The sequence below is a fragment of the Myotis lucifugus genome, unplaced genomic scaffold (genome assembly GCF_000147115.1).
Source record: "Myotis lucifugus unplaced genomic scaffold, Myoluc2.0 scaffold_153, whole genome shotgun sequence".
NCBI lineage: Eukaryota > Metazoa > Chordata > Mammalia > Chiroptera > Vespertilionidae > Myotis > Myotis lucifugus.
The window spans coordinates 132841-141146 of NW_005871201.1; the positions used below are offsets into that span (position 1 = coordinate 132841).

At 42.4% G+C, this 8306-nt stretch overlaps 1 non-coding gene across 1 annotated transcript; it reads left to right on the plus strand.

The window, feature by feature from the left end:
- The first annotated feature begins 7928 nt into the window (after window positions 1-7928).
- On the plus strand, window positions 7929-8035 carry LOC111827358. The gene has a single exon (XR_002830862.1). It is a non-coding gene; the product is annotated as a U6 spliceosomal RNA (small nuclear RNA).
- Window positions 8036-8306: the final 271 nt, after the last annotated feature.

Consider the following 8306-nt stretch of genomic DNA (forward strand, 5'->3'; position numbering starts at 1 on the left):
GGGTCCCGCCTCGCCCTCCCACTGGAGGACGTAGCTTCGCCGGGTCCCTCGCAACCCCCGCCCCACCGGCCCCGCGCCGCACCCACCCTCGGCTCTGGCGGCAGAAGCGGCCGCATCAATGGAGGCCCCGCCCCCTGCCCCCCCCTCCCTTCGCCGGGACCATAGAGATGCCGGCGCGGCCAGAGCGGCTCCAGCCCGCGCGCCGCCCAGAGCACGACGGGATACGGCGCCCATTGGAGCCGCCCGGAGCCGGGGTTCGGATGCCCTCTGGTGGAGAGGCTGGGTACCTCGAGTTCTTGCCCGAGGAAAGAATGAATACTGAGTAGTAATCCACAATTCTTTCCAACAACATGTATTTTGCTCAATACGTATTTGTTGAATACATGGCATAAGAATAGGTCAGCAGTCCGCCATCACACTCTGAAATGAATGTAAAGCTCTGATTTATTGATTAGTTATTCAAAGGCACAGTTTGGATCTAAGTTACAAATGCTGAATAGCTGTCTCCAGAACTGTATTTGTGTCCTGCTGGGGACCACAGAATTCATACATCCGGGTTGAGTGAAAATTTGCTCTCATTTAAATTCAAATTGATTTTGTCATCTCTGGGGGGCAGATGTTATGCATCAAACAAGTGACAGATTGCAACTTTAATTTAAATAGTAAGTAAAGCAAAAAAAAATTAAAAATAAATAAATAGTAAGTAAAATTTGGTTTATAATATGCTTATATTTATTGGAGAAAAATATCCAATGATGTCACCCAAGTACTTTCTGGATTAAAGTAATTTTTTAAATGATAAAAAAGTGGAGAACAGATAGATATTAATAGGTAGGTCCCATGAAAGAATGGTGTAGACAGCAGTGATAGGCACTGCTTATTTACATTTGGAATAATAGCTTTAGTGACAGTGACAGGAAGAAGATAGCAGTGGCAGCAGAGGATAAAGTTGAAAGAAGAAAATAATGGCAAGGGGGTGAAGACAAGGACAGAGGGGGAGGGGAGGTCAGACGGGTAGTGGTACAGGTAGAAAGCAGCACTCTTGTTCACCACAATTAGAATCTGGCTGGTAAGTTTGTCCTTGTGACCTGGATGACTCCTGTCAGATGCACAAGCAGTTACATTTGCATTTGAGAGTTAAGTCCTGAAGGAGAATTGTAACACCTACAGTTGCAGCCATGTCCTTTGATTTCTTCTTTTCCTTCTTTACTGAGGTTAAAACACAGCCACTAAAGTGCATAAAGTGCTTTCATCCTAAGCGCACAGTTTGCTGAATTTTCACATATGATACAACCTTGGGAACTCCTGCCAGACAAGCATACAGAATACTTTTTTTCACTACTAGGGTCACAAAGAGGTTCACCAGGACTAAACTTCATTAATGGAATTTACAGGCAAAACTATTCCCAAATGACACTCTTGAATGAACCCCCACATTTTCTACTCAAGATGATGAGTTTTTCTTTCTTGTTGGCCTTTTGGAAGTTTCTCAGACATACTGCTATTTTGCCCTTTCACTTTTTTCACAAAGGTGAATAAAAACTCACTTTGAGTATAGTAAGATATTGGGGTGTGACCTCTGATATCTAAACTCACTGGCTCACATGTGATTGCACTTTCAATAAGAATACCTCATGGGCGTTTATATTTCTTGATGCCACATGAAGAGTGGGGATAAAGGAACTTAAACGAAATCCAGCAGCCCTCAGGTTATGGGACAGCCAGTTCACAGATATTGTGCCTAAGGCTGAGGCTGCAGTTAATTCATAGAAGGCACTCGTCTGATTCTGACCCAGAGCCAGTGTTCAGAATATAGACACATCATTAAAATCACGAATCAACACAAAAAGTTTGAAGAGCTCTTCTAACACAACAGAGATCTTCATTGCTTCAGATTATTGGAGAATACTTATTGTATTAGTTATTTATTGCTGTGTGAATTACCCCCAAATTTAGTGACTTTACCAGCAATAAACAGTTTTTGTGGGTCAGTTTCTATGAGCCAGCTTAGCTGTAGTTTCTGGCTCAGGGTTCCTCATGAGGTTGTAATCAAGATATCAATCAGGCTACAATCACCAGGAGGCTTGACTGGGGCTGGAGCATCCGCTTCTCCCAAAAAAGCCAAAAGAGAATAAGGCAGAAATAGCAATGTCTTTTATGGCCTAGTCTTGGAAGTCATACCTCATCACTCTTCCACATTACTCACTAGAAGCAAATTATTCATGCTGTTGCAAATGGTAAGAACTCCTTTTTCACAGCAGCATAATATTCCATTGTGTAGACGTACCACAGTTTTCTAATCCACTCATCTGCTGATGGCACTTAGGCTGTTTCCAAATCTTAGCTATGGTGAATTGTGCCGCTATGAACATGGGGGTGCATATATCCTTTCTGACTGGTGTTTCTAGTTTCTTGGGATATATTCGTAGAAGTGGGATTACTGGGTCAAATGGGAGTTCCATTTTTAGTTTTTTGAGGAAACTCCATACTGTTCTCCACAGTGGCTCCACCAGTCTGCATTCCCACCAGCAGTGCACGAGGGTTCCTTTTTCTCCGCATCTTCGCCAGCACTTGTCGTTTGTTGATTTGTTGATGATAGCCATTCTGACAGGTGTGAGATGGTACCACATTGTCGTTTTGATTTGCATCTCTCAGATAATTAGTGACTTGAAGAGCACTATGCTAAGTGAAATAAGCCAGTCAGAGAAAGATAAATACCACATGATTTCACTCATTTGTGGAATATAATGAACAACATAAACTGATGAACAAAAACAGATCCAGAGACAGAGAAGCATTGATCAGACCATCAAACCTCAGAGGGAAGGTAGGGGAGGGTGGGGGTAAGGGGGAGAGATCAACCAAAGGACTTGTATGCATGCATATAAACACAACCAATGGACACAGACAACAGGGGGGGTGAGGGCATGAGTGAGGGGATTGGGGAGGGGGAAGAGAGAGAGAGAGAGAGAGAGAGAGAGAGAGAGAGAGAGAGAGATTTTTGCCTCTTGTCCTCCCTCCCTCCTCCCCAGCGGCCAGGGAGAAAAGGGGAAGCGCCGCTGGGGAGGGAGGGAAGCGCGAGAACAGGAGCAGCACCTCTGGAGAAGAGAGAGAATAGTAGAGGAGAGAGAAAGAGAGAGAGAGAGAGAGAGAGAGAGAGAGAGAGAGAGAGGAGCTTTTGGGGGCAGAGGGGAGAGGATAGGGGGAGGTGAGGGATGAGCTTTTGGGGGAGGAAAGAAGGGAGGAGAGGGAGGAGCTTCTGCGGGCGGGAGAGAAGTGACCGTGTGAGAAGTGACCAGTGCCTATCGGTTCCTTCTGTCAAACCTGGATTCGTTATGAGTGGACAGCGTAGCCAAATGCTCCTTTCAAAGTGAATGTCCCGCCCCCCTCTGGCTAGCGTGACCCTAATGAGGGAGGCCGACAAGAGGCAGCTGTGGGCTGCGAGGCGCCAGTCTCCGTGCCTCCAGGTGCTCTCTTAGCACCAAGAATGCAGAGCGAGTGAGATCATGTGGTATTTTTCTTTCATTGACTGGCTTATTTCACTTAGCATAATGCTCTCCAGTTCCATCCATGCTGTTGCAAATGGTAAGAATTCCTTCCTTTTTACAGCAGCATAGTATTCCATTGTGTATATGTACCACAGGTTTCTAATCCACTCACTCATTTATGGATAATAAAGACCATTATAAACTGATGAACAAAAATAGATACAGAGGCAGAGCAGTATCAAACAGACTGTCAAACTACGGGGGGAAGGCCAGGGAGGATTGTGGAGGGTGGTGGTGGTGATGGTGGTAAGAGATCAACCGAAGGACTTGTATGCATGCATATAAGCATAACCCATGGACACAAGACACTGGGGGGTAGGGGAGGCTGGGGGAAGGTCAAGGGGGGAAAAAAGGAGACATATGTACTACTCCTTGTAATACTTTAAGCAATAAAACAATTAAAAATTTTTTTAAAAAAGACATGCCTAATAGACCATTACCTTCTTTGCCTCATGAAAATAATACGGAGCAAAAAAGGAAAGATTTTGAACAGAAGCTGGAGGGATATGAAGATATAGAAGGGACTGATAAAGGGGCATCCAGGATTTCTCAGAAAGTGAAACTAGCATTGATTCTAGTGGTAGCGAACGGAAGAGATTATTAAAAAGGAAAAGCAAAACAAGGAATGACGAACAAGAGTTATTAAAAGATTTGCTGATTCATATAAAGGCTTTAATATGTGGTATCCCACCGCCTCATGTTAAACCCACTAATAAGTTACAGGAATTAATAAAAAATGCTTTTCCAGTTCAACAGCCACTGTCGGAGGAGCCCGGAGTAACTCCCACGGCTCCTCCTCCAGACCCACCACATTATTCCACAGGGGCAGATCGGCAATTCCAGCTGCCCTTGCCTACTGAAATAAACAAAATATTATTAGATTTAGAACCTAGGGATGAGGTTGTTCCTCCCACATGGCGAAGAGATGATGATTTCCTTGCATTTCTGATACAGTGGCAGCAAATGCCACTGGATCTGCAACAATATCCCCAATATCCAAATGGTTAATGCAGAAGGGGGGGGGGGGCTGTCGGCAGGGAAAGCAGGGAGAGATAGTTTCTTCTCTGAACTATGCTGGACTCAAGGCCGCAAGTTGCTACTAAGCACAACAAGTTTTTCTCTGCCCCGTTTTGTTCTCTTTAACCCTTCCAATACTAAATTAGACTGAATCTAAGAAATACTGGCTGTTATTTATAGTAATCATTAAAGGATTAAGGTTTCTAAGAATAAGGAATGTTAAACAGTCCCACTATGTGTCAGTCATATGTGCATCAACCTTTAGAAATAGTCAGAAAAAGATTTCCTAATGCTCTAATTTATCATTATATAGATGATATTTTAGTAGTTTCTGAAATTCAATCACAATTACAGGAGATTTACCAATACCTCCTTGAAAAACTCCAAGACTACGGATTAGAAGTAGCCCCAGAAAAGGTACAATGGCAGGAGCCATGGAAATATCTTAGGCAAAAATTAACAGATGTCTCCATTATTCCACAGAAGGTTCAAATTAGAAGAGACAGTTTAAAGACTTAAACGATTTTCAAGTTATTAGGAGACATTAATTGGTTGAGACCCAGCCTTGGTATACCTACTTATCAATTGACTAATTTATTTCAAATCCTAGAGGGGCCATCTGAATTAGATAGTCCCCATGTTTTAACCCCTACTGCAGCGATGTCTAAGAAAGCAGATGCAGTAATTACTCACTTAATGGAAGCTTTTGCAGTAATGGGAATACCTCAAAATATTAAGACTGATAATGGTTCTGCATATCTATCTACAAAATGTCAAACATTTTTTCAAGTTCATCATATCACTCACATCACTGGCATTCCTGGTAACAGTACAGGACAAGCTATTATTGAAAGACAAAATCGCACCTTAAAGGAAATTCTCAAAAAACAAAAAGGGGGAGAATCCCCTAAACGAAGACTATTAACTGCTCTATTTACTTTAAATTTTTTAAATCAAGATGAGACTGACAGCACTGCTGCTCAGCGACATTGGGTAAAGGAGGTTTCACAAGAATTGAATCAACCTGTGTTTTATCATAATGAGTCCTCTCAGTCATGGGATCCTGCATGGGTCCTACAATGGGGGCGAGGTTATGCTTATATTTCCACAGGTAAAGAAAAGTTCTGGGTTCCTGAGAGGCGTCTTAAGCTGAGACATGGGAACCAAAAGGAAGTTCTACTTAAGTGACCTGACCAAGGATTTCTCAGAGATGACGTTGACGGGGCCTCCTATCCGCAAAGCTCTACGGTCAACGCAACATTCATCTGTACCAACCTGGGGTCAGGTGAAGAAGCTTACCGAAGAGGGAGAACAACTGGTTCAGCATCATGGTAAAGAAGTGACGCCATGCCCTAACCGGTTTGGCTCAGTGGATAGAGCGTCAGCCTGCGGACTCAAGGGTCCCAGGTTCGATTCCAGTCAAGGGCATGTACCTTGGTTGCGGGCACATCCCCAGGAGGGAGTGTGCACGAGGCAGCTGATTGATGTTTCTCTCTCATCGATGTTTCTAACTCTCTATCCCTTTCCCTTCCTCTCTGTAAAAAATCAATAAAATATATATAGATATAAAAAAAAAGAAGTGACGCCATCTACTTTGTTCCTTGCTATGCTTGCACTAATAACCACTCAGGTAAATGCTGAGAATCATATATACTGGGCTTACATTCCTAATCCCCCACTGAATAGAGGTGTTTCTTGGTTGGATTCAAAGGTTCGAATTTATGTTAATGACTCAAATTGGTTACCTGGACCTTATGATGATCAAGGTCCGTTAAAACCAGAAGAGGAAGGTAGAGTCATAGAAAATTATACCACTGGAACGCAGGGAGTGCCAATATGCTTAGGTCAAGGAGACCATTGTTTAACAATACAGGCACAAGCCTGGCTGAGCATTTAGGAAAACACTACTACTGCAACAAAAAACAGGCGTTTGTTTCTTCTGAGTGCCCATGGGTTTAAAAATGTTAGTTGGGATAACAATAGTACACCTCCATTACTCCCACCACGTCATGTTCCTACGTTTACGCACTTGTCCAATTGGGTCCATTGGGAATCCTGTCGAGGAGAGACGGTTCGGGTTTTATCTAATACTTCCTATGGAAGCGTCATTGATTGGAGCCCTTCAGGTTCTGCCCGTTCCAAAGCCAATGGAGCTGATCTACGATGGCGTAGAGGAGAGAACAAGTCCATGTCCACGCAAGCGAATGCAAGCATCGTGTGGATGGTGGAGGATTTGCCCCCCAACACCTCATCAAGAAGGACATCCTGTTCAAGCTGACTTATGGAAATTGGGACCTGCCTTACACTCTTTGAAAGCATGGACTGGCTTCTATAAAAATAACTCTGGGAATTACACCTTACAATTTTATGTTAACAAAACTGCCTTTGTACAAGCCTGTGTTCGATTACCATTTTTATTAATGAAAGGCTTTCTATACTTGTCTAAATTCTTCTATTGCATTTAACCAATCATCTGAAAGCATTTATGTTTTGAAAGCTAGACCTGGAGTATGGCTGCCAGTACAAATGCATCATAGATGGCAGGATTCTCCAGCTACTGCTATGTTACAGTATATTGCAGAAGATTTGCTTAAAAGAGGAAAAAGGTTTATTGGAATGTTAATTACAGTAATTTTGGGACTTATAGCGATTACAGCCACTGCAGCTGTTGCAGGAGTCAGACTGCTGATTTTGTAGCTGGTTGGCATAAGGAGTCAGAACAATTATGGTCCGTCCAAAGACAAATCGATACCGAAATGCATGCAGAAATTGCTGATCTGCAACAAGCTGTATTAATGATAGGAGATCAAATTGTAAGTCTGCAAAGACAAACGCATATGAAATGCGACTGGAATTATTCAACATTTTGCATTACCCCCGTACCTTATAATAAAAGTTTGCTTCCATAGGAAAAGGTTGAAAAACATTTGTTCAATCATAAGAATCTAACAGAAGAAATTCTAGATTTACAATCTCGTATACAAGAAACATTTCAGAAGGAACTGCATAGATTAACTGGGCAAAATGTGTTAAAAGATATGGTTGAGGGATTGCAACAATTAAATCCTATACCCCATTTACAAGCCGCTTTAGGAGCTTCTACTGGAATATTATGATTAATAATCTGTCTCTGTATCATTTTATATTTAGTCTGCCAAAGACTCAGGAAAACCAAGCAACTAGCTAATAGAAAAGCAGCTGTGTTATCTCTAATGCTCCATCAAATGAAGCAAGAAAAAAAGGGGATTTGTAGCTGGACATTTGTAAACAAGGATCTGAAGTCCTGCCAAGAAGAAGTGAATGTTCTATCAGGAGCACCGCGTGACTTGCAAGTGAGTCACGCTGGGTCAAGATTGCACACAAGTGCCTGCTTCAGCAGCACATATACTAAAATTGGAACGATACAGAGAAGATTAGCATGGCCCCTGCGCAAGGATGACACGCAAATTCGTGAAGCGTTCCATATTTTTAAACTACTGCCAAAATCTTAACAGGGGACTGCCTTTGTATAATAGAATATGCACTTTTTCTATTACACGTCTCTTATGGTTTAATTTTTAGGAATAAGCTTATATTATGTTTATAATGAAAATAATAAAGCTGTGTTCATTAGAGGGAAAAAAAATTGCACACAATCTTGAGTTCCCAGAACATTTACCTCCCTGAGAAAGAATAAGATTAAATAGTCGTGGGTGTAGAGCAGAAAGGGAGGGCACAGCTGCAAGTTGTCTTTAATACGCT